This window comes from Bombus affinis, chromosome 2 (genome assembly GCF_024516045.1).
Source record: "Bombus affinis isolate iyBomAffi1 chromosome 2, iyBomAffi1.2, whole genome shotgun sequence".
Classification (NCBI taxonomy): Eukaryota; Metazoa; Arthropoda; class Insecta; order Hymenoptera; family Apidae; genus Bombus; species Bombus affinis.
This window is the reverse complement of record NC_066345.1, coordinates 17,755,508-17,782,307: the sequence shown is the minus strand read 5'-3', so window position 1 is coordinate 17,782,307 and position 26,800 is coordinate 17,755,508.

The window sequence follows — 26,800 nt, the reverse complement described above, 5'->3', positions numbered from 1 at the left end:
GTAGAGTGGTATGTCTGCAATGCCTACGATACAAAAAATAACTGTACTGGGCATGGATTGAAAACATCGCATAATACGATACATCTACGCTTCGTTTATGCGTTTGTCAGAAAAATATCGATCCAAAAAGTACACAAAAATAACTAAAAACACTGTAGCTATTTAGATTCACGAAGATCACGTTCAAGAGAAAAATCCGGCGCAATTACCTATAAGCCATACGAAATTGAAACCGCGCGAAGGTTCGTTGATACAAAAAGACGAAAAAAATGGATTCTTATTTTGCCGTAACACGTGGTAGCGCGTTTCCCGCGAGAACGTGCGAGACACTGGGACGTCGGGCCGACTCCCACGCGTGCACGTGCTCACGCACGATCTCCTGTGCGTGCAACGGATGAGTGCGTATGGTAATGACAGGCCAGGAAACGCCGGCCGGGCGCCAGCGTGCTGCCTCCGGCCACTGCTACCTGCAATCTCCTCGAAATATCGGGGTGACTACCTTGAGAAACGACCAAGGCCGTTGCAAACCAAATCAATTTCTTTCTAATTGCACCGTACGGAAACCGGTGATCTTGATCCCCTCGGTGCCTATCTATAAGACGTCCCGCGTGTCTGCATATTACGGTGCTCGCGTTACGTGATAATTGGCGCTAGGTTCTGGTTTCTTAGCTATCTGAAAGCTGGTGCAAACTCGTTCGTTGCCCGAGGTACAATGTTATAGATGAATTGTAGCGATTTCAGCGGTACGATGTTATCGGTCCGAGAGGATTGAAAGATGTATGAGCTTGTTTGGCGTGTGTACCTCATAGGCGTTTTTAAGATTTTGTAAAGATTAGCTGGTAGAATTATACTTATTAAGCCTATTTTTCCTGATTTGTGAGTATCGTACGTTTCACTGCTTTCATTAACCTCAAATTACGCTAATTTATTATCCAGAATTAGATATAATTATGTTTGTCATTCAGCTGTGAAATAGTAAAATAGTGGAAAGTACAGGCTGTTCTACGGAGACTATTAATTCAATTTATGGCTTGTTAATATTCGATTTTCGAGACGATATCTTACATCTACATTTTGGATTTGTAATTTTGCGTACAGCTTTTCTAACGTAAATTGTAACAAAAATTAAATCATATTTATATTAAATTTATCTATCGTTGTTTTTACATCATTTTTACAAAACCCGAATAACCATGCGTTTGCTTTCAGATAAATGGTCGGACAAGGGGTTAAGCATGTACCGGAAAAGAGGGATTTCTTTCTAACATAACCACGTTGCATCACAGACGAAACAAAAATGATGGCGTCGATTCGTCAGCCTGCGAAAGAAAAATCAGAGAACGGGGTGAGTACCCGGGGGTGATCGACGAGGATAGTTGAGCAACCGTAACTGGAACTCGTAGCTGTCGCTCGAGTAATTTCACCAATTACAAACAATGTTAGTCAACGGTGAAAGCTGGTAGAAATATCTCGCGGGAAACGTTTCCAGGCGAAGAAAATAAATGTGCGGAGCCGAGCGTGTCTTCTGGCTAAGAGAACCGCGGCAAACTTTAATCGTTTTCGCCCGAAACAGGCAGAGCACGCGTGGAACCTCGACAAATCTGCTTTTAATCGACTTAACGGACCTGGACTAGGTGTACACCTAGCGTGACGCAATCTGACAGCCGTCCACCACGATTTGTCGCGATGTAATCTCGCGCTCTACCTCGATTCCTGCAATTCTTGGCCAACATCCGCGATCAAACGCCACTGGCATCGATCACTGGAACGAATGGACGTTTCACAGAAATTTAACGCCGCCCGGTGGTCTCTTTTGGTTTAGTAAAACACGGAAGATATGGAATTAAGATGGAGATAACTAGGAATTGTTTTCTACCGTTTTGTCAATTTTTACACTTTTATATTTCCCGTAAACGTATAAAAATGTGCAGTTTATCGATAATAATCTGTCGATAAGAATGCAATAAATCAATAAGGCAGTCAATTTCCTGAAAGCATCGATGCAACGATATGAATCGTTGTTGCAAATAGACCGCGGTAAATTGAAAGAAAAAAGGATGTGAACAGCACCAGAGGCGATGCATGATCGTTCGCGTGAATCCGATGGAATCAATTACGAACAGGAACGAGGCGACTAACGAACGTCGATAAATAAATAATCGAGTGGCTGGTCACCGAATTAGCGTTTTTCCATGTTCACTGGAGCGAATATCCGTTGGAACGTTTCATCGGCTCGCGCCGCCTCGCCACCGAGGAAGTGAACACCCACGCTGCACGCGGCCCAGACGCGTTTCACGCTTCGATAGTGGGATCGTTCTTTCGCCTCACAATGTAAGAGATCGATATCTGGCCAGCTATCGACAGTGTATCGCGTTTCACGGTTGCACGAGCCCGCGTCTTTCTTTTTCACCGTTCTGTCCACCTCGTCAGCGAGCACTTGCCTCGAGAAACGCGCTCAATTCACACCTACAGAATTCGATGCAGTGGGAATTGCGCTAGCCTGGGATTCTGATTGTCCTGGTTCTCTGGCATTTGGTTTATCTACTAGTTTGGTACACGGCGCTTCTAAAAGTACATATTCGGTTGTTCGGAACGTTCATAGAATTTTTGATAATTACATAACACGTTTGGTGCTTGTAAAGGTAAAAATCGGAATGTTTGAAAAGTTTGTAGCATTTTTAACAACTAGTACGTCATACGTAGATTTGGATAGCTTTCGTACGGACATTGAATAGTCTCGCCATTTATTTTCATTTTTATAAAATTTGTCCGATGATAACAAATTTACCGTACTGAGACGCGTAAAGACCACTCGTACTTGAAGTAATTCGTTATTAAAAACAAGCTGCGAATGGTCATGGAAAAGAGCAACGCGATGATCCGATAAAATACAATAAAATTTTTCTCGAATTCCTTTACGAACTTTTCGAACAATCTAATGATAGGATTTGGTGAATTCGTGTTGGTTTTGGATCAAGATTTCCACTTATCTCGAGTGTTTAGAGGATATATAAATATATAAAGGTGCGCGGCGCTAACTACGTGAATAGTGCGCCTCAGGGTTTACCATAATACTAACTTCGCGAGTGCGCCGTAAAATCATGAATTATTACTGCTAATATGTATCACGAATCGTGATCGTATTACGGGATTAGATTAAACAGATTCCAGTAATATGTGCTCGTGGCGACGTGTTATTATCCGTGTTGAGTATACTTTTTGTAAATAGCACGTATCCTTGAAACACGACGATATAATGCATCTACTTATTAGAAAAAGTAAAAATATATATAACCTGAACCATTGCAGCCTCTGATATTAATATCCAAGATCGACGGTATCAATTAAGACTTAAGATTAATAGAGATTCATGATACCGATTGAAAATTAAGAGCCTCGTCCTTTCACTTCCAAAAAGAGCATCATTAACCTCGTAGAATAATTATCTCGCAAATCCAATTACAAATAATACGAAATTAATATTAATTCGCTTCGTGAATTTATTAATCCGATCCAACCACGAAACAGACGTCGAAATCTTCCGAAATAAAGATAAGAAGTTGCATAATCTGTTTAAAAACCGGTCATTGCGAAAGCTAGTAAATAAAACCTACATCGTTGCATAAAAAACGGGATCAAGGATCGAAAGTATTATTTGCAGTTTCTAACGCGAAATGTCCAAACAATTGTATGCAGCAACTCTATCGATAGCGTCTAAGTGGGAGGTGCTCAAGTACCTCGAGGAAATCTCGCGAAGCTTAACGCGAATTGAGTGCGCTATAAAGTGTCACGCCGGGAAATGTTTTACGATGATGCAAGTTTGTCGTGGCGCTGGAAAATCGAGGTCGAGTTTGCATGGCCGAGCGTGCCGTTGCCTCGCCGTTGGTGGTTTATGCAGCCAGCATATTTACGCCTCTCTTTGCCCGTAACAGAATGCATTGTTGGGTCATCGTAAATGCTGGCGTGTGACGCGCGCCTCTTATTTGACCCTTTTCGGTGCATCCAGGTTTCACCTCGTTGCTTTCAACGCGTGCTCGAGCATTCCTCGTACTGTCGACGATAGCAAAATACGAATTCGCGCGACTTCCACTATGAAATTGTATTTAATCGCATGCATGCGTTTAAAATGACTAGCTAAAAATCACAGCGACGTATAACGGACTGCCGGTAGTTTTATCGGCGTAAAAAGTTCTGTTAAAAACTTATTAATCTGCGGATATTTACGTTAATTTGTATTTTTACGAGCACAGATAAGGAATCTAATTGTATAAATGTAATTATTTTTTTATTTTTGAGATGGGAATTTTACGATTGACATCGAATAAATTAGCAAAAAAGAGATTTTAAAAACAGCGTAAGATGTAATTATTTTTCATGTTTTTAATGAAATCGAATTATTGGGATTGTATAAATTAGCGAAGATAAAATTTATATGACATATGGTAAACAGTAAGCTTAACATGTTATGTAAGTTGCTGAATACAATATCAGAAGGTGTAGTTTCCGAACATAAAAGATTTCAATACCGACTTGTAAGAAACGAAGTTACCATGTCGGTATATTATAAGGTGAACCAGCTTTCAAGTGAAAAAGAAATTACGAGGCGTAGGTGGTGATCAATGAAACAGTTGTTGAATTTACACAATGTTCGTTTACAACTTTGAACAAGACCATTACGTTTCTCAGGCTTGCTAAAGAGACTTCCACTGAATTCGTTCTACCGATGTGCCACATGTACTAAACTTGTTTTTATTACACAACGAAATCTCAAATAATTTAGCATATTAAATATCAAATAAAATGAAAAGAAGTTGATAAAAATAATCTCAGATTATTCGTGATTAATGCGATTCCATTCGTAAAAATTCTCAAATAACGAACAAAAATAAACATTGAAGAAACAGAGTAGACTAGAAGATTTCGCAAAAATCTCAGCCAGGAAGTGAAACTAAATTGTACGGATTAAAATATTAATCAGAGACTTGCTTCGTCTGAAAAAAAAAAGGAAAAAAGAAAAAGGAAACATAAAAACCGATCGTCACCAACTGGCGACGAATCCAATTTCGTTACTCCAATTCCCAAGACCTCGATGACCGATATTAAACCGCTGCACAGGGATGCGTTTACCGATGCCACGGTGTATTATGGGATAAGTGGAACGACAAGAGAGCACGGCAGGCATTGTGCGATCGCGGCGAGGAGAGGCGCGTCCAACCACGCTAGAAAATGTCTTTCTATAAAGAAAAGAGAGTAAGAGAAGGGCAAAGGTGGGCAATAAAATCGAGTTATTATCCTTATTATCGGCAGCGTTACGAAAGCTCGGTCGCGGCTCGGTCGCGCGCGCGCGTGGGCCGAGTGTACACTCATTGTCGTATTATGTGCACCCGCGTACCCTGCCACCATGTATCGTTTCAAGCTCGAGAAATCGATAACCTAGCAGAAAATGCAAGATCGAACCGTGTGTTCCACCATGCTCGCGTTAATTCTCTCGTCCGTTAGAAAGTCGGGGTCGTGAGACAGAGCGGAGATGAATCTTCTGGCGAACGTTTTCTATGCTAACAGTTTATGTACTGATTAAGGTAATTGGATGATCATCTGTTCGAATGACGCAATCCTCCGTATCTGATAGCTTACAAGTTATTGTACGGTGTATGCGATGAGGTATACGAGGTCTTTGGTTATGATACATGCCGGTTCTTAGATGGGTACATATTTTGAGTGGGCTTTCGTGCAAGTGAGATTGGTAGATACCAGAGAGACTCTGACTTTTAGAATTTATGATTCTAGGATGGAATGTTCCAGCTGGATGTGAGGAATATAGAACGACAACTGGCAGTTAAAATATGATTCTATGCTTGAAACTCTGTTGTGTACCTACTTCATAATCGAAGTCATTTTAGTATTATTCGGCATAATCTGTCATTTTAATTTTGTACCGAGGTTTTTCTCGAGACTCTAAAAGACTCGGGAATTCGTGGAAACAAGAAGAAAACCGATTTCAAGATTTCATCGTCCCACTAAATTATTTGTTCCAAAAATGAATACCTAGATAACATTCCTCCGCGACTAAAGCGTCGTTTGATATCAACCTACGCGTCTCATACTCGCAATAAATTATTCTTCGCATCTTTCAAACGACACAGTTCCGTAATTCCAGAGATATCTATATCACCTACTTACTGCTGAACGAAGCAGAACGATATCAATTACAAGTACATAAAGTAACGTGGAAAGAAGCGAGGAAAATCCACACCGCCTGTACGTTTCGTTCTCGCCTTTCCCTGATAACAGATCTATCGATCAGTCCTCGCGGCGATCCACATACCGATAATCCACATTGTATTACAATTCATTACACAGTATGCAGACTAGGTGGAAAAGGAAAGCAGGAAAATCAGCGACTTCAAAGGGGACCGTAGGCACAAGTCGACCGCGGAACGATCATTATCGGACTAACCGTGTGCGGTAACACAAAGTGAATTCCAATAAACTGGCCGGCATTTTTCCGCATCCCACGTGGTACGCGGAGTTCACGCATCGAGTTCGAACTCGCGTTTCCCTTTGGGTAGGCGAGTGTATCCGTTGGCCGAAGCTCTCAGAAGGGACCGAACACTCGTGCGTCGTCTCTTACTTCGAGCCGTGCACGTGGCTGGAATTGCTCGAATTGCCGCGACTCCACGACCGCTCTTATTTATTCCCCCATCTGGAGTACGTTTGCAGAATTCGAGAATTCGTCCCTGCAATACGGAAGGCGACTCGCTGCCACGACATTTGTTTATGAGAATCGTGATACAGAAGAAGTACCGTGGACAGTGCAGATTTTGTGGAAGTGTGGTTCGAGGAATGGTTCATTAGGTATGTACTAAGAACTGGTACTGGAGGATGGTTCTGGTTTGTTGGAATATATGGTTCTTCGTCTTGGATGTAGAGGCACGTGTATTTTGAATAATTTAAGTAATAGGAAAGGATAGTTACTAGACACGAAAGTACGAGGAATACCAAAAATTAAATAAACATTTATACAAAACCTCCAAACTTAATCGTCGTATGAAACGATTCTCATTAACGCTACTCTCCATGTACGATTCTCGAAGAACGTAAAGAATCAGATTCGAATCATGTTCTACCTAATCGAATCCAGCAAGAATCGTAATCGTCTTATAGAACTCAATCGTCGATTCTCATTAACGCGATTTTTCAAATTAATCTCTCAACATACGTACGAATTGCTCGACCATCACCATGCTCGATTATCGTAAAAAAGATCATTACGAGAATCAACGTACCATCGCCTTCGAACCGAAGTGCGGAGAACTTGAACGTATCCATCGAACGCGGAAGGCGAGTGACTCGAGTCGGACGCTACTTGTCCCTGAGAAATTCCAGGACAAGTGGCACGGCTCCGTGGACTGCGCACGACGACGCCGTGCGCAAGGTGAAGCAAAGTGTGGTCGTTTCTCGTATACCTTTCTGCTCCCTCCTCTTCCTCGTTGCCGGTTGTTCGGCGAACCGGAGCTCACCGGACCGAGGTAGACACCGGCGAACCGTGGGCATTCAGCCGAAGCAGGTTAATATCTCGACATTGTGGACACAAGTAATGGAGGCCTTTGCGCTTCGAGACACGCGGATGGAAGCGCACAGAGATATTCTCCTATCGCGACCTTTCCTCATTTTTCTTTTCCCCACTCTTCTTCCCTGCTATTTATTGCCTCAGCTGATTTACCACCTGTATTTGGATCTTTATAGTCCGGGACGCATTAGTGGACGTCTTTAATAGCGCCGGATTTGGCTATCGGCGTCCATGTTAGGCGATTTTTTGCTACTTATTGTTTTAACGATGAGAAACCAACGCCGGGGTCATCGCGAGTGCAAGAATATAGCGAAATAACGGTAGACATGATGGGTGTATCTAACACCTTTCCTACGTTTATTACAACATTTTAGAGCTCCGCGAGGTTTCTAATGTCAGAAGATGTTCGAGGTAATGATCTTTCCTAGTGCCACCTCTGTGGTTTTTTATCGTCACCTTGGTTGATCTCTCACGCGTAATTGACGTTCCGCTTTGATGCGTTTCACTTCAGGATGAAGAAACCTAACAACACCGAATTTTGATATCGATGCTATCCAGGTTTCTAACGATTCCTTAAAATTATCCAAAACGTGGCCCCAATGATGCTGGCGATCAGTCGACATTAATAGTGATTGATCTCGTCGATATCCTCGATGCGTTTATATTTATTTCTTTACTCGTAATACACAGCCAATTTTATCATTTATCTCTTTTTTTCTTTTTTGTTCTTTTCTTTGTTTCTTTTTCTTCGAAATACGCTGACAACGTCGGAGCCGGAATGATCCACGGAACAATGACTACATTCATCCTAATCAAAGGGGACTGAACGGCTGCGAGCAGCACGAATTCGAGCCGATATATTTATCGACGTCAGCCCTAAATCCATTAATTCGATTCCGCATTATGCAAATTCAGCGGCGCGCTCGACGAGCCCCGACGTTCTCAACAGGCGCACGTGGGCGAGACACACGGGGCCCCGCTACTTGTAGCGCTCGTTCCAGCTCCTGCTCGGATTCGTTCAAACAAATTCGAGGCTGCACCGTCCCGGAGGTTTCTTCGTGAAAGCTCGCGTAGGCCGGGGAACGTTCTGACACGTGACATGCGACTCGTTGTTTCGCATTTTTCATGAAATTTTGTGCAAAGAACGTGGAACGCTGTTTTAATCGTTTAATGGGAATTTTTCTTTGCGTCGCATAGTTTGCAGTAGAATCCTACCGAGATTTCTTCTTTTATTTGCTTCGGAGAAATTGAAAGAGAATTCTTGAGAGGTTTTCCAGGGTGGTCGCTTTTTTATAGAAAATACAAGGGTGGAAAATTATCGAGAAGAGATTTTCCATTGAAACCAGTCTTTAATTCATTCATAAACGCGATAAATTTAAACAAAGATTCTTTTCATTACGATAATCACGTCTGTACGACAAGTAATAAGTCTTTGACATTTTTCAGTAAAATATATTTCTGCTATGTAATTGATCATTCTAATTATTTCTGTCAAACATTACAAACTAACTACAATTATTTTTTTAATTAAGTAAGAGCTGACTGTAATATTATAGTACCAGTACGTTTGAGCACGACTAATTGCCAAACCACTAAAGTTGCTCAATAACTCAAATCACCCACATCTCTATACACAACCAGAGACAGCCAGCACACTAGATTTTCATCTTACATTTCAGCAATAAACGCGTCAACGCATCATATATCCTCGTAAACGAGCCACAGCTTATTAAACATAGTCCACGTAGAATCCTTGTCACTGGTTGATTGGATATCCACCATTACCGTATCTGATCATCGAGATCCTTGTTCCACGTCCGATGAAATTAAAACGGTTCCCTTTCTAACAGCGATAAATGTCAGAAGCCTCGTGGCTATGGAGACACGCTTCGCGGCCTCTATTTCTTCCTTTTTTTCTGTTTTAGCAATTCGCTCATTATCAAATCGTTTCGTACCTCTTCCGTTATTTGACTTCAAACCGACAACTTCGACTTGACCACGTTCCACGTCGAATCAGATTAAAACGCCTCGTCTGCTCGCGGCTATAAACGTCAAAGCTCTCGTACGTTCCACGCGTACGAATAAACACGCGGCGAATGTCGAAGAGTGTGGAAGAACGCGGGTCGCGTTCACGCCATTAGAATTCGTTTTGTCCGCGAAATCGCGGCGAACGCATCGCTCGCGCTTTCTCCTCGAACGAATCGGCCAGCCTCGAGGTAGGCAACCCGTCCGACACAGTTCGCCGATACACCTGCGCGCGGGTGTGACTAATTAGAATCAGCAGCGAGCCAGACAATCGGAACGTTCGAACGACCGTGTGCTCTCTCGGAGCCTTAATAGCTTGAAAATGGTCCCGGTCAAACAGCCGCGTGTGCGTTTACGTAAGGTGTGCGCGCTAGTCCGGCATGCGAGCTACGCCGACGATGAACTTTCGTATAATGAAAGTCAAATGAAAGTTCGCTATAATAACGGCGATTCTTTCTTGCGGATGATACCTAATCGTGTGACTCTTCCTCGGGAGAAAGATTCTGGTCTCCGGTTTGCGAAACGAAACGCGGATGACATTGGCAAGTGCTTGGCGTTGATAGATTTTGAGTAATGGATTTCGGCGCGATAATTAACCTAATACGAACTGACGAGGCAATCTCGGTATTTATGTCGCTACTTTTCAAAATGATTCTATAAATCGGACTCAGATTCGAATCCATCCGATTTACAAATTTCGTTATTGTTAATTTATTATCTTCTGCTACAGTTTCCGCGAACATTTTGGTCAACTTTCATCGTATAGTTTTATTTTAAATCCGAAATTGCAAGCCTAACATCCTTCCTAATAATCTAAAACAATTATTACGTTCTTCGTGAGAGCAGTAAATGTTCTATGATACTTACAAGCAGAAGAAAATACCAGCCTACATTCCACGTAATAAGCTTTCCACGTAGAAACCCGTGTCACTCACGAAAATCCCTACCTGGTATTCTAAGTAAAAGCGGGACACGTTAGAGGAGGAAGGAGATCCGTGTCGGATGGACCGCGTGTTCTGATCTTCGGTATAGTCGTCTCGCGCGTGGGAACGAGGCGAGCGAAGCGCGGAAGCGTGATGCCAGCCCCGGCAGCGGGGAGCCTCGCATTTTCGTACGATGATAAATGATCTCATCACTGGCATTTAGAACGCGGCGAGGTGTCGACCAAACCGAAATGCCTGAATGGAGCAACAAGAGTGGGAAGAGCCAGAGGGGAGGACTCGTTTAGAGCGAGGGCGAAAGGGCATAGATCGCGTGGAAATGTTCTCCAAGGGCGAAAGAGGGAGGCCTGAAACGAATTTAGCGCGACGCGGAAGAATCATTAACCACGTGAGTAGTTTTGATTTCTAATTAACCGTCCGAGGAAACCTGTGATGTATCGACTGTGTACGATCAAGTGGGTTACGAGTCAATCATTGGTTTATGCTGGCTTCTTTTGAATCCGTCACTCGAACCGATAAGAAGTAAGTTAATGAAGAGTTTGATAAATGGGAGTTGGTAAATCCTGTCGTAACATCGGATTCTCATTGGTTAGTGGAGATTTTCACCAACGGAGATAATTATTTTTATCGTTGAGTGGTTTGTATCGTTGGGTCAAAGGTGACAGAAGGCAGCAATTTGGGTTAGATATGGGTGAGGTTAGATATATTTAGACCATATTCTATGTTTCGTATAATACGAACTATCGATAATCTTTTTCGGTATCGGATAAAATTCAGAATATGGAATAAAGTAGAATATTTTTAAACTGAGAGACGAAATTAACGTATACCAAAAATAAAACACTGGAACTCAATACTAGACGATATTAAAATTAAGAAATTTTCGGAAAACGCAATTAGTTATCGCAATTTGGTCTTTACACGTTTCGATAAAAAAATTGAGGGACGTTGAAATTAGATATTAAAAAACGCAAATACGAATTAACACAAATTGCTACTCACCGGTCGATGAGCCTCTCCTAGTTTCAATATCAATCTCATCGTTCCTCGCGTGCCTCCCACTCAGCCACCGTTCTGCAACAGAACAAATAAATGAATAGAAAAGGCGCAGTAGACTGATTGCTGGGCTCCGGATTCCGACTGCCCCTAGAAGATTACATTCGACGTTATTACCGCGAAATCGACCGGAGGGGACTCTGTAACTTGCTTCGAACAAACAAAAGCAAAACGGAGAACGCGAAAACCAACCTAACCCATACCACTCTACAAATGGATGAAACATCGAGACTAACCTCTCACGAGACGGAAAAACAAGACCGAATATAGATTATCGCAAGGATACGCGCACGCTCTGTAACCGTAATAACCAGTTAAACGTTTTCGCGACGATGGATCGGCCTAGGGAGGAGGATCTCGAGAAAGACGAGAGGTTAGAGACGTGAGACGTCGAAAACTAATATCGAAGCCGGGAGGGCTCTGCAATTGCGGTCGCGAGGAACGGCCCTGGCTACCGTGGGCCGTACGTTCGCCGAGGAACTTTGGTCCGCAACGCGTCCATCGCCATCCACCGCCCTTTTGTAAATCGGATTCCAATAATTTCGCCGCTGGTACGACTAATTTTGAATGCCATTAGTTAGCACACGCCGCCTGGAACGATCCATCCGCTGGAACGGATTGTTATTTCATTCGTTTGTTTCAGTTCCCTTCTCCAACCTCTTCTACCCTTTCTTTTTATTCATTTTTTGTTCGTGATTGTTGCTCCCGTACGTCTCACAGTGTTTTTAAACGATTATCAAACTTGAAAAAAGTCACGGTATCCTGTTAGATTAACATTGTCTGACGTTTAACAATCTATGCCCCGTTTGACCTATATTTATATTTTCATATAGCCGTTTTTTTTATTACAATTTTTATTACATCGTACGTACAATTTTTGTTAGCAAAATTTGTCTCTCATCCGCAACGGTGATAGCTTTTAGAGCGAAAAAAAGTACCTATCCGCTATTGTTGGTCATTCTTCAAGACTACAAAGTTTCATCCGAGTTTCCCTTGCATCTATCGCTTCGATACGCCGCTACCGTATTATGAAGCCAAACGCCAACGCGTCTGAAACCCTGTCTCTCTCTCCTTTACATAGACGTAGCCATCTCTTTCTCTTTTCGTACCTCTTCCTCTTTTGTATCTTTGCTCGAGCATCATCCCCCTTCCTTGCCGCATGGCGCCACTTCTCTGATTGAATCGACTGCGCCACGATGGAGATTCGCCCGGCGTGGATCGTGGCGCACGTCGGCGTGCTCGTCTGCGAATTCCGCGGGATCGTTTCTGTCGAGCATTTCCCAGCGTCGATCGGTACGCATGGTATTGGGTCACTGGGCGCGCGGATCGAGATCCCCTTTGTTCTCGTCTCCGTCTCGCGACCGCGAGCGTTATCGAGAGTTCGTCTCGCTTCGACGCCGCGGCTCTTCCGTCTGTGGGCGATCCCGCCGCGTAACAGGCCCGTCGGGCTTTGATCTTTTCTTACTCAGCCTCGAGCGGACGCACCTCCGTCCAGGGACAACAGCGATCCCTACAGAGTCTGTCATTCGAGATATGCGACCTGTCGATGGCTCGATTTGCTGCGAAGAGATTGAAAGGGAATTCTTATGAAATTTTCCAGGGTAATGGTTCGTTCTTGAAGAAAATAGGATCCCGCGAGTAATTTTTTATACGATCGACTCTATTCTTTCTTAATATCACTATACAGTTATACATATCGTGTTTGTCTTTTCTCGTTTTTCTAGAAACGAAAATTTTGCTATTACATTTTGCCGATCCCTTTAAGACAACTGGCCAAGCGAAAACAAGCCTCGATGTAGCCATTTCGAGCCATACATCTTATTTAAACTTGATCCTAGAAGCAATTCTATCGTCAAGACGCTCTGTTCTGACAATTCATCCACTTAATCCCGTCTCTCCTTACCCAACAAAACCAATTACGAATACTCTCGACTATCGACGCGTTCGAACATAACTTACATCGCTCCACCAATCGCAACTTTTCTTAACTTTCGTTTAACGTTAAGAAGCGGTCTCGCAGCTTCGCGGAGGCGCGTCTTCGTTTCTATCCAGTCTTTGCATACGCCACGGATCATCGACCACGCAACCTTTGATCGATCACCGGAGGGCCAAACACTCGGAAGCCAGCTTCGAGACGATCTAACAGCGTCGACAACTTTACCCGCGAACCTTGCTCGTAGCGTGGAATTCAGCGAGTATCGGGAAGAAAGGAAGTCACGGAAAAGCGGAGCGCGCGGGGAAGAATAGCATCGGAGGCGGATGGATCGGTCGGCCATTAGGCGGTATTCTGGTATCGGCAGCATTGGCTCTCCCTAGCTATTGCCCGTACACGGCTACGTAGTCGCTCACGTAGTTGGCTTTGATGTGCACCGCGCCGCTTGTGCATTGTAGATGCATTATAATGCATACCTACTAAGAAGCCGGTCTATGTTGGTATTATGGCCGCGCGAGCGTTCGTAGCCTCGCGCCTCCTCTCTCGCTGCAGCTTCGATAATCGAACGCGCCTTGCCCCGCTCCTGCACACGCTCCTCTCGTCCAAGATTATATGAATAGAAAGGCGGCGTGATACGTGATGGGCGTGTGCAATTGAAAATCATATTACGTAAAAGAGCGGGGCAACAACGAGCCCCGGTGAAAATTTGCCGTTTCTTTTCAGCCGCCGCGCCACGACCTCCCACCCTCTGTGTTCCTTCTTCATCCCTGTTCTTGTCTTTTCAACAGCTGTTACTGCCGTCTTTCTCTTTCCCCTTTCGCCTGTTGTCCCAGAGCCAGCGGGTCGCGCGGACAATCGCGGCGAGATCATGCGCGCGGAATTACGATGGAGGGATCGTCGATCGAACGATGATAATCCTGAAATAAACGCGACTTACATTGCCCGCCCGCTGGTTGACTGGAATGACGATCGCAGCCGATACGGGCCAAGAGAAGCGTCGCGCTGTTCTCGCGTGCCGCGATGTTGATCCTGCTTCCTGATTAACCCTATCAATAGCAAAGAGTGCAAAGGTATTCTGCGCGGCTGGTGTAAAAATAGTATGGAAATGGTACAGGTTAAAATTAACTCCTTTCTTTGAATAGAACGCTTGTACGCAATAGCGGTATCCGAGGCATTAAACGATTATACTTGACGAAGCGTAGATATTGTTCTGGCCTTAAGAAACTGTTTAGGACTTATTTTCGATAGACTCGACCAACCAAAGATACAAATCAAGCCACGTAACAGCTTTCGACAGAGTTCTTCGTGACACGTTCGTTCAGCAACTAAATGTTATTTACATAATCGGGCAAGATTACGCTTGTAGCTTCGTGAAAACTCGAGATAACTTTAGAATCCGATATACCTATCTATCTAAATTTAAAATTTACCACGCCAGAGAATATTCCTGTTATCGATTAGATATTTACCAAATTTACCAACGAGATAGAAATCCAGGATTCTCCGCGACATCCGACGACGCGAATGCAACTTCCGCGGCACGTTCTCGGCGCGTATCCATCGGCTCCCTCCACAGAAGCTAGCTCTCGGCATGGCCTGTAATTTGCGCGGTCGTGCCCGGGGGATCTGCTCGGAGTCGTCCTCGCGGAATGATATTCCGTTTGCCCGGGAGAGCACGGGGGAAAAGAAAGAACCTCGCCCTCCGTACCGATGTCCGGTAGCAGCCACCGGGAGCGGCGCCACCGTCGCTCGCAATTACAACGCTACCGGCCGTTTTTAATCTCGAACGACCGACAAAAAACGTAATAACTTTTTTGCCACCGCGATTACGAGGCCCGAAGGCCCTCCTCCGACTGGACCGGATGAGCCGTTCGCGCAAAATTGGAGACTCCGCCCCCGCGTTCTTGGCCCTTGGTCCCTGGATAACGACCAGCCTGTATGCAAATCGTCCCGGCAGGCGTTTCCGCCGAACATTATTATATCGCTTCGTTTCGTGAAATTACGCGCGTACAGAAGCTGTGATTTTGACAAGAAAAACGTCAACAATCAGTGACATCACCGGCGGCAATGTCGAATTACACCGGGATGCAGAAGAGCTTCTGACAACTTTTTAATGGAACCCTATTCGTCGTTTGTCCCTGATCGTATAATCAAACGAGCTACTCTGCTGTATTTTCGTGTCGGGATATCGTGTATTTCAGAGGTAGGCGAATGTCTAGAAAAACGTTCCCCACGATATGGTAAGGTAGGGTTATTTGAGACAGCGAGGAGATATAAAATAAATCAAATAATTCCCAGAAATAAAGTAATACGCACACGATGAATGAATTTATAAGGATAATTATAGCCGAGAATTAATCCAACATTGCACACACGTCTTTCCCTTCGATGTGTAGAAATTATATCTTAAGAGAAAATTATGGCCGCCACACTGTCAACGTAATATACGATATACTTCATACTATAAGCGGTATATTTTCATCGATGTAGATGATGTAACTTAACAAAACAGTTGATAACCAAATTCGACAAATTGCAAGATCAATCGTTTAACTCGATTCGGATATCCTGACTCAAACAACTCCACCTCGTCGTGCGAAATTTCACCGTAGCCGGCTACCCCACCCCACGAGAATATTTCATCGCTGACTGCGCGGTTGGTTATTCGTGTTACTCGGTCTGTTCGAATGATACGTAATATAGTCGATGGTTTGCCACGCTTCTACTCTCACCCCCGCAGTATACGTACACGAGATAAGGTAGTGAGACTGCAGTGTAAGGTGTGAAACGGGTGTCGGCGAAGGTGGAGGCGTCATTGTCGTGTTTCGTTTCGTTTCACCGATTGCGTCACAGTTGAACACACCGTACGACGCGGCCACGGGGCTTCGAGCATAGAAAGCGTACGAATCGAATGGCCGACGATCATTTGTCAAGCGAGGAACGTCCGCGTGTTAGGACTGCTAGGAGCCGCGGACGACTACCACTATCGCGTCTAAACGCGGATTATCGAAGAAGACGAGGAGGAGGTGCAGGAAGAAGAAGAAGAAGAAGAAGAAGAAGAAGAAGAAGAAAAAGACGAAACTCGCACCTACCGTATCTCGCCTGGGAGAGTGATATTTCTATCGTGGATGTTGAGGTAGGAACGTGTTAACAATCCGTGGCGAGCCGCGCGGCGATTGATGGCCGTAGAAAAGAGGATTTATTAATCCTGACTATTATCACTGTTTGTTGAGCGGCGTCGGCGACAACAACGACTCTATCGATGTTTCGCGCGGACCCATTACGCGACTACCGGCCAGTCGTACCTTTCGTCCTACCGATTTACCTACATTTATCGCCGACAGGTGACCTAATGGACGTTGTCGAGGTATTGGTGAACTCGGAAAGGTCGAATGGATTTGTAGATGTGCGAAAGAGTCCTTTATACGAACGAGATAAGGATACAAGGAATTTTTAGGAAAATTCTTCGAACTTTCGATCTTGATTTCGACGATTATCTATTTGAACGAAGATGTTCGTAACATGTACCAATGAAAGTAAATTCTTGACTTCTTAATCTCTGAAACTTTATCCGAAAAATTTTATCAAAATATTATGAATCGTTCTTGAAAAGAATTTAGGTGTTGAATATGAATCGGTTAAGTTAAAACGTAATCTGATCCATTTGAATATCAGATGCAGACATAATGTAACTGATCCAATTGGGTCACTTGATGCATCCTAGGCGTTTGATTCTCTTGCTAATGCATTTAATGCACTTGATGTACCTGGTGCAACTAATGTATATAATCTATGTTATGCACCAAAGATGTTATAGTGAACTGAATGCAACCGGTGCACCGGATGCATCATATATACTCGAATTACCTAGTTCACCTAAATGTACTAGTTAACCTAGTCTACATGAGAATGTTCGTACCGATTCCCAGAAGTAATACAAGGAACAGGTTGAAGAAATTAAATGATACAAGGAGAACCTAAATCTACCGCTTTATTGTTGCTGCTTATGAACAGTGCATATTCAACGATCTTCTAATTTCTCTAAAACCAAATAACGATTTCATCTTAACAGTAAATTTAATAAATCAAACAGTACAAAATTGAATATAATATACTCAGCTTTTCATCCGACGTGTATCGATGTTTGAATTATTCTAACATATCTATTCCAATTCCACAAAACTATATATATTCTACCGCCGCTCTTTCTCGATTTTAAACGATTAGAGTATAAAAACAGAAGAGTATAGAAAATAGCATAGAAAAAGAAGAAACAGAAAATTACCTACCTAAAACATTTCGACAGCATTGACAAACTCACCTGAGTTCGAATCTCGTTACACGTGCATTCCACTTCAATGAGACTGTGTATACGTTCTACCACCGCCCTCTCTCGCATTTATCGATCGCCACGCCGCGCCACGCTAGAAACATCGGCAACGTGTTTATCAGAGAACAGCGACGCAACATCGATGCCGTTCCCCAATGTTACATACCTACACCAGACATAAGAGAATCTTCCATTCGTTCCAGCGAACACGCTACTTTTTCCTAAGACGATCACATCGGAGACGAAACGTTGAATCCGTCGTTGTTACGCAATTATCAGACTCGCAATTATCAGAGAGACCCGTAGCTTTCATCGATCCCCACGGATCCACGTCCGACGAGGAAAGATTACGGGGAACCGATGCGATGTCGATGCGTGGATTGCTTTATTAAATTTTGCGCAACGCAAACGATTTTCCAACGGCGACGGTACGCGGAGCAAACTGGCTATAAATCAACCGGTACAATGACATCGGCACGACGCTCTTCTCCACCGTGTTATCCTATCCCCGATTTTCTCTCTTTCTCTCGTTCGCTCGTAGCTCGCGGGCACGCGGCCAATCCGCGTGTCGTTTACTTACGTAAATGCATTCTAACTTGGCCAGCAGGTGATTACAACCGGGCACAAAGCTACCGATACGGGGATCATTTCGCCAGGATTAATTCACGCGTCGTCCACAGAAATAGATGGACGTTTGTCTCTTCCATCTGTTTTTTTGTTACACGGGCTACGTTTTAGAGAAGGAAGATTATTTATGGGTTATTATCTCGGTTGGATATGATGGTACGATTTTTGTAGCAGTTCTATCTTAGAATCGTTGCATGCTGAATAACTATACCGTGGCTTTAAATAGATTTTAGAAGCGTATGTAGTTTCACATACAAATATTTTTAACCCTGCAGTTCTCCTCGAATCTATCACCCAGAATGGATGTTGGATATTTCGATAGAATTTGTTAAAATATAAATAGCTTTTTAAATACTTTGTTTTGCTATTTGGTTGGAATAGGAAAGCGTGAGGTGTAATTTTTTAGTTTGTAGAAAACCCGATCTTCGGGAACGATTCTGTTCAGGCTCCTGAGGAAGAATTGAGGTGGTGATCGTGATATAGCGCATAAAAAGCCGTCTATTGATCTATGATCAAACTTAAATATCGATCAACGGAAGAAGTTTCCCACGACTACGCGTAGCGAGAATTTTTTACCATTTAAAGAGCAGGGTGATCGTTACGGCGCTAATGTCAACGACGAACTGACGCGTAGTGTGTCGAAGCGATCGTGCACGAAATTAACGGTAGGCTGCACGAGGTACGCGCAATCTAACACAAAAACGCTAAAGACGGCACGGCGCCTTGCACAAAACACCAGAAATGGCACGCTGACTGTTAAATGACGCGAAAGATACAAAGTTTGGAACAACGGATTTCAAAGAAAGAAGGATAGAGATGTGGAAAATAAGCGAGGAGAGCGACGCTGTTAAATATAAGTATTCTTAAATACGAGAAATTTTTAAGAAATAGGCAACCTAACTAGTTCCGATACATTCGATATTTCTAAATATAGAGATTAGCATTTGGATATTAGCTATCTATTATCCAGTGGCTCGATCAGTTACAGATTGGACAGTGTAAACTTAGTTCTCAGTTGGGAATAAGTAGATATACGAGATTTATTCATTTAGCATAAAACTAGCGATATTGAATTTACGAACGGTAATCAACTTGTCTCTATTCCACGATCGTGTGACGTTAATCCTTCGTACAATGGTAGTTCGTTACATGTATTCTATTTCCTCCCCTCTATTTTTCCTCTCGAGATGCAACGAGTTTCGCACCACGAAGCTACGAAGAAGCACGATTTCTCAAGGATTACTCCTCCAACCTGTAGGATTGCGACCGCTCACTATTTATCTAATTTACATTTATATAGTCAGATTTTTCTGTATACTTGGAAAGACGCCATTAATCAAGTCAATGCGCGTGCGACGTTACGCGTAATCGTCTTCCATGTTTTCCATGCCACGTTGGAAAATATCAGCGAGTGGAAAGCCCGTCATAAATGTTAACGCCGAACCGTTACTCTGCTGTTTTCTCAATCGAAAAATAAATTCGTTCGAATCTTCGTCCGTTTCGTTGCCTAATTGCCAATTATATCGAGCAAGAGTTAAACGCTGGAATTTTTATTCGTATTCCCCTTCGGTATATTTCCATTAGACGAATTTTAGTTAGTGTCCGATTAACTGAGATTTGCCACGCACAGAGGATTTTATACGAAATCCAATACGTTCGACCATCCTGATAAAAGCCGGTAAATTTCAAGATTCAAATTAAAACACCATCGCGTAATCCATCTTGTCGATGTAACATCGCCAAATGGTAACTGTGAAAGGTCCCAAACGGCTCGGTATACCGCACGAAAGTGGACGCCTCGATAAATCACGGTGCGGTGTATCGAGTTTCCGGGGCACTCGATAAAATTCAGCGAGCGCGCGGGGCCCATCATTATAAATCCCGACAGCCACTTTATCCCAATCGCGGCGTGCGTTGCCGCGGGGCACTGGAAACGTCCATCAGGAAACGTCGAAAGCCGACGAACACTCTGCTGCGGGGGTGGATACACCCTGCGGCCTCTCTCGCGCCCGTTGTACATACCACTCGCCTGATCCGGGCCCCTAACACCAGGTTCTACTTTTTTGCTGCGAGCGTGCGCGCATCTCGAAGATCGTGGACCGCGGTAGAATGATTGATAATCGATCGTGCCGAACTGGCCGGAGTCTCGCGCATCCAACGAAGATGAATTCGTTCTGCGCCCAGGCCTAATTGTGCGCAGTCAGTGGTCCACCGTGTGGACCGTGGACTCGCCACGAGGTTTCACACAGTATCCACGCCTACGCTGGACGAGCATCGAGAGAAACGTTTAGCATAGGAGAGATGAGTCAAACGACGAAAGAGGAGAAGCAGAGAGCCCGTGAAAGAACAGGGAAATAGAAAGTGCGCTAACTAACCTCGCGCTGACCCCCTATCGATATTTTCACCCGGTGTTCGACCCCTGTAATCGCGTCCTCTTTCTCCTTCCTCTTTTGGCCCAAGTGTATCGTGAGCCTTTCTTCTCGTTCGCATCGGCGTCGAGCGATTTTTGCCGGTAGACGGCGAGGCTCGTTCGCCACGGAACGATACGCCGTGCCGCGCGGCGGCGCATAAAACATATCCTCGGGGTTAATGCACCGCTATAAATATTAATACCGCACCGGCCGTGCCGCGTGGTTTGCGCGAAATTAATTACGTAACGTATTTACGCCGATGCGGTGCCGTTAGGCGTGATCGAGGACCCCGTGTGGCGAAAATGAGACGAGAATCCGCGACCGGACCCACGATGAATTATCGCTCGACGAAGGTGGCGATTTGCCTCCTCGATCGGCCGTCATTTTACGCCCCCACTGATAATAGAACTCGTTCTGCGCGTCACCGAGCTTCTTCCAACCATCAGAATATCGGTACAAATGGGAAAATGCGCAGTTTACTCGGATCTTTCGATTTTTAAGATTATTTTAAATTTTAAATGTAAAAAGGATCACGATTTGAGCAAGATACGTCTTCTTAAGTGAAAAGTATTTTCTAAAACGAGAGTGAGATTGAAATATAAAAATTCAAAGATGTCTAGGTTGGCCGAGGCTTAAAGACGGATGACGAAGGAAACTTTTTACGATAAATACGAAGCAAAAAATTGAGAGTCAAATTGCTCGAAGACAAGTTTTCGCTTTCCCTTTCGATTTTTCACGAAGAAGAACCTCTTAACCCGAAAACGCAAACAAAATCTACCAATAACCTAATTTTCCCTCCGCTTGAAATTATTATGGATTCTATTTTCGTTAACGACGCTAATTTCTCGGGGATCCGCCATCCCGGAGGATTTTACAGGTCGTGAAGCAATCAGACGTTTATTGTGACTGTCGTACACTTTCTAACGTCTCGCCGTCTTCTACGAGTCGATGTCTAATTAAGGAAGAAGAAGCACTCGTAAGAGTTCGATCGTAAATAATTCCACTAAAAATTTCTCCTTAACCCGCGTCGACCTCGGATACGCACGTCGATCGGAGAACGAGTCGAACTTGGGGAACTTGGCGGGTCGGTGATAAATTAAGAAAAAAAGGAAAGGTGACAAATAATTCGCCATTAACGTTGCAAGAGCCACGACAATTCGCGAAGGTTGTCGACGCAGCCCGAAGCTGTTTCTCCTATCGAAACGATCCGTCCAACGACTTCTTGGTCTGTAAAATGATTGATAGACGAACTGCTGGTCGTAACATGATCGATAGACCTACCGATTGTTTCTAACGATCCGGCTGAGCGATCGTGAACTCGTTATAACGATACTTACAGAGAGCACCGCTTCTCGTTTCGCTCTCGATGAAACGCCAAAGAAAATATCGACTTCTGGTACTGTTGTTGCAACCTCCTCGATTAGAGGAACCAATTAAGAGCCTCCTTTGAGGCTCGTATTAACCCCCGACCGATCACGTCTCAATACAATTCCGTCCATCCTTCTCCGTATCTTTTCGCAGATCGTTTGTAGTTCTTCAGAGGCATTGTACGGTTTTCATTTATAGAATGCGAGTTTCATAGCGTTCAAGATTCGTGATCCGTGCATTTATAACCGACGTTATTGAAATTGAAGATGTTTATTTAGCAGTGGTCGATCTCGCAATCCGACGAAATAAGGTAGCGAAAAACTGTACTTCGATCGCTCAAATATTTTACTTTTCTAATAATTATGATATTTGATCCGATAAGTATTCCGAATAATTAGAATTCTAAAGAACGAAAAGCGAAAAAATATTCTGCTCGAAACGTTATTACTTACAATCAGCAGCTCTCCAAATTATATCGCAACATGCTGAAACCACAATTACACCAATCTACGATAAATTTCAAACATCTTCGCCTGAACCTCGACCGATCAAGGTGTCAATTACACCCAGCAATTTGCTTCGGTAAACCAAGCGCTTGAAGAGAAACTCTCATCCAGAATCTTGTACCCTTTTCTTATCGTCGGTGCAGAGGGATGAGAATCTGCGGGCCGTACGAGACTCGTCAAGCAACGTGGACGGTCATCAGCGACGAAATGAGACGCCATAAAGCAAGACGATCCTATAAATGCGTTTCCACCATGTAAGCCCAGGGTTTGGATACTGTCGTACAGACGGGTACCGTGCTTCTTCCTTTTAATGCCCCCACCGACAGCACAATGTGAAACCCACTCGCGACAACTTTATTAGAGAGAGTCGCGGCTACATCGCGGCCCCGCGTTTCAGATTATAACGCGTACACCGCTCGTAACTGTTACAAAGATACACACCGTTCCCCTGTCTTTTCTCTTGTTAAAGGTCTTCCTGTGTACCAAGACGGGAGAGCGACCGCAAGGTGCGTTACAAATGGCTGGCGTAGCGCTGGAAGGTTGGAAAAGTAAATCAAAGTATACAGGCTATTTTATTCGTTGTTGTGTCCGTGATGTTCGCTGAACGGATACGTTAGAACTTGTAATTGATTCGTTAATCCTTAAATCGCGAGTAAAATATTGTCTTTGATTCTTCTAACGATAAGAATATTAGTCTAGGAAGAAAATTGTCCACCTTTAGACTCTCGGATTGTTGCGCTTTAACCCTAACGTTTTCTAACTAACATAATCTACGAGTTGATGGAAGAAAATTAATAAATTCTGGAACCACTTTGACATACTACTTTCATCTACGCAACGCTTTCAAGTCAATCACAACGGCGGTATCCAACGCCATTTATTCGCAATCCGAAATCGACGTCTCGCGGATAATTGAGTTGAACGGCGAACACCAATATACCGGCAACAGGAGCGAGACCCTCATCGACAGATGATTTGTTTACGACGATAAGATTTCACGTATCGAGGCTGCTGGTTAAACGGCGCGGCGCTCTCGTGAAAGCGCCTGGAAGCCAGGAGCTCGACTTAACGATGTGTAACGAAGTAGTCGAACCTCGCGTCAATCGCCGTAAACTCTAAAGCATCCAAAGCGCGATGCTGTCTGCCTGTTACGAACGTCGCCTTGCGTTTCCTTCGCTAACAACAAACACGGAGGAACAAACGGAAAATACCCATGTAACGATATACACGGTGTTCCATGCAACTGGACAAAAGTTATAGTTCTATGGTAGAAAAAAGAAGGAAATTATATTTGAAAGTTAAAATTGAATGGCTAGATCAAATAGTTTCTGATAATGACCTGCCGAATATATCGGCTTTACTTCTCTAACTGAAAGTATGTATTTTTTAACTCTTTACTTTTCTTTAAGAGACTGAGAAACTATAATAGTAAAACGATATATGGGTCAATTTGAGAAAAAATGTGACTTTGAAGTTTTTGAAACATTTCCCCGTGTATCACGCGACACACCATATGAAACGATTGAGGAGCATTCCGAAAATATACCGTATAAATCTATGATAAATTTGAAGCGTATTTTCTACGACCAATGGAATCAGTACGAAATTTCTGTTTCGTAGAGATAGGAAGCGCAATGTTTTTTAAAGGATGTGGCAACCATCGAGCCAAAAAATGTTAAAAAATTAAATCGCTTAATACGAAAAAGCAAAACTGATGCAATTTAAATTAACCTAATGAAATTTTCGCCTATTTCGATTTAAGTTCATCTAATACAATTTTCATAATAATTTGACCCAATTTCAGGCAACACCCTGTATATTACAAACGTATAGACGGCGTAGAATAGAATAGACGAATGAAAATTTCACCGTCGTTACACATAACGCGCTGCCGGCGAATCTGAAAGTCGACGCGTGAGACGTTCCATTATCTCGATTGGCAGTTTTCTAAAAGGATTAATCTTGGCTCGGTCTCTCGCGCGGAGAGGTACGACTCTGGCGAAGTCGTGTCAAACGATCGACGAGGATCGAAAAGACGGTGCTCGATCCTCCGATTGTAATGAAGAAGGATGCTGCGTGGCAAGTCGCGCCGGTGCGTCTCTATTCTCGGTGCAGCTATCGTCGGGGTTTCGCGACCCGTGTCAATTTTAACGTTTCACCGTGATTGCTTCCTTGTACGGCGGCCTCGAGTGGCCAAGCGGTGAAATCTCGAATTAAAATCCTTCCACCGATGTCAGCCGATAATGATAACGAGCGGCCACGGAGGTGCTAATAACTTGACAGCCGCGGATCATCGATTTCCAACCAGAAAGCAAGAAGAAGGCCCCAGGAAGCGTTTCGAGAAACGAACTGAATGGCAAAAGTCGAATCTTTGTTTTCACAGAGAATGCTTGATGATTGAGTAGAAGTTGGAATTGTAAACAGTTTCCTTCTTTGTGCGGTATATAGCATACGCTTTCTAAGAACGACGCCCTCGTGAAATTGACAGCTGGACGCGTTAATTGGCGTCGAAGAATGCTTCCAACTGGACACTCGATGGGAATCATTAATTATCTTAAGAGGAAATGAGAGGTTGTGGTTCGAGCAGGAAAAAATCGTTGATATTAGGTAAGGTTATAAATTTTCGGTGGCATTCGTGCACAGAAGTTAATGTATTAAATGATTTTATCTTTAGTATATATTTTTCTTTCTTTTTTTCTTCTTGTTTTTTTCTGGTAAAAGAAGATATCTTAAATGACCAAGGAATTAAATAATGAGTTAAAACCGTATATTAATTTTAATAAACTGCTGTGGATAGGCGAAGATCGAAGATACGAAAACCAGTTGACAGCTGATATTTAGCATTTTGCTTAAGAACTCAAATTACACCACAGCTTACGAAACACTTAACAAGGCGGATGGGATTGACACACGTGTCAGAGAGGTTTAACCGATGATAAAGGAATATTATCGAGGCATTAAAAAAGCAAACATCGAGCCGGCCACCTGTTCACTTTCCGATTCTATAGAGAGCGAAATCAGAGTTGCTTTCAGTATCCTTTCGCGTGATTTTTAATGACGTTCGCTTTAACGCATTACGAACAGCTCGTTAAATTTTAGAAAAACGATATAAACTCACAAATAGTGAAAGAAAATTCTAGAATACTTAGCAATGTCTCTATTGCGTCATATAACCATTCAGTAAGTCAAACGTTTGAAATTCCTTCAACAACGATTCGTCTACATATTTCTGAAATATCGGAAATCTTTCAAGCTCAAAACTTATCCATATATTTCACAAGAAAATCATTCGAATTGCCAAAAATGAATTCTTACGGATCTAAAAAACGGTCATTTTGTCACCTCTATCGATTCTAGTACCAATAATGTAGAACAAAGAACGTAACAAATTCTTAATGTTGAAACTGCTTCTCCGTGAAGATAAAAGAAACGTGTCTTATCGTATCCTTTCCTCGCAGTGTTCGTGTTCTTTACGCATGATCTTCAATCGTCATGATCTCTCGCGTCAAAGACAAGCACAAGTAACGTCGTCTCTCGTTATGAAGGGCCGGGCACCTACGAGATCCCGCGGGATTACAAGCGCATCGCCGGAGTGGATTCGCATAATTTGCCCAGGGCGCAGCGCGCCGTTTCGTTCGTGCCAAAATAAATCAGGGGCCTGGCCGGATGAAAAATAGCCGGATGGCGTCCTAGTGTATATATTCGGGTCGCCAGGCCGAACGATTCTAACAAATTGGTCCCGAAGTAAATGGACGCCACGATGCCGATTTATTATTATCTATTTACGATGCGCCTTAAATCATACGCACGATGGCGTAGTGGCCGGCGGCGGACCACGGCTCCGGCGAAATCGCGAAGAAAGCCAGAGAGGCAACAAACAGGCGGAAAAGTAGTACCACGCCGCGTATTATTAACCGTTTAACCAATTTGACAGGCGTTGTAAGTACTTTCGAATCGCGGCGGGGTCCGATACAATCGCGCGCGGATACACGCGCCCCGCGTGATTTATACGTAAAAGCAAGCCCCCTTTTTC